The sequence below is a fragment of the Myotis davidii genome, unplaced genomic scaffold (assembly GCF_000327345.1).
Source record: "Myotis davidii unplaced genomic scaffold, ASM32734v1 scaffold301, whole genome shotgun sequence".
Taxonomy (NCBI): Eukaryota; Metazoa; Chordata; class Mammalia; order Chiroptera; family Vespertilionidae; genus Myotis; species Myotis davidii.
The window spans coordinates 128,901-130,428 of NW_006291186.1; positions in this window are offsets into that span (position 1 = coordinate 128,901).

Below are 1,528 nucleotides of genomic sequence, written 5' to 3' on the forward strand. Positions count from 1 at the left end.
GACAAACCTACAGCCAACATCATACTCAATGGGCAAAAACGAAATCCATTTCCCTTAAGAACAGGAACAAGACAGAAATGCCCACTTTCACCACTCCTATTCAATATAGTACTGGAAGTGCTAGCAATAGTTATGAGACAAGAAGAAATGAAAGGCATTCAAATTGGGAAAGAAGAAATAAAACTGTCATTATTTGCAGATAACATGATATTGTACATAGAAAACTCTAAAAACTCCATAAAAAAAAACTACTAGCCTTAATAAATGAATCTGACAATGTATCAGGATACAAAATTAACACCCAGATATCTATGGCTAAGAACACTTACAAGTTCATTCTATGAATCCAACAATACCCAAACCCTAAACCCAGATAAAGATACTACAATGAAAGAGAATTATAGGCCAATATTCCTGATGAACACAGATGATAAAATCATTGACAAATCGATCCTAGCAAATGGGATCCAGCATTACATTTGAAAGATTATACACCATGACCAAGTGGGATTTATAGAAAAAGGAAGACATAAATAAATGGAAGAACATACGGTGTTCATGGATTGGTAGAAGAAACATCATTAAAATGTCCACACTACCCAAAGCACACTATAGATTCCATGCAACCCCATTAAAATACCAATGTCATATTTCACAGACCTAGAACAAACTCTCCAAAAATTCATCTGGAATAATAAAAGACCCAGAATAGCCACAATAATCCTGAGAAAGAAGAACAAAGTTGGAGGGAATCACAATACCAGATATCAAGATGTATTACAAAGCCACTATTCTCAAAACAGCCTGGTACTGGAACACACACACACACACAAAACATATAGACCAATGAAACAGAACAAAGAACCCAGAAATCGACCCAAACCATTACGCTCAATTAATATTTGATAAAGGAGGCAAGAGCATATATTGGAATAAAAACAGTCTCTTCAATAAATGGTGTTGGGAAAATTGGACAGACACATTCAAAAAAATGAAGCCAGATCACCAACTTACCCAATACACAAAAATAAACACAAAATGGATAAAGGGCTTAAATGTAAGGTGGGAAACCATAGTAATCTTAGAAGACTCCATAGGCAGCAAAATATCAGACTTGTCATAGCAATATCTTTACGGGTACGAATCCTTTGACATTGTAAACTAAAGAGAAAATAAACAAATGGGACTACATCAAAATAAAAAGCTTCTGCACAGCAAAAGAAACCATCAAAAAAATAACAATATAGCCCACTTTATGGGGAATATATTTCCAATGTTTATCCCACAAGGGTTTAATCCACAAAATTTATATGGAACTCATACAACTTAACAAAAGAAGATAAATAATCCAGTAAAAAAAAAAAATGGGCAAAAGACCTAAAAAGACAATTTTTAAAAGAGGACATAGAGAAGGCCAAGAAACATATGAAAACAAAGTTACTAATCATCCAAAAGATGCAAATCAAAATGACAATGAGGTACCATCTCACACCTGTCAGAATGGCTATCATCAACAAATCAACAAACA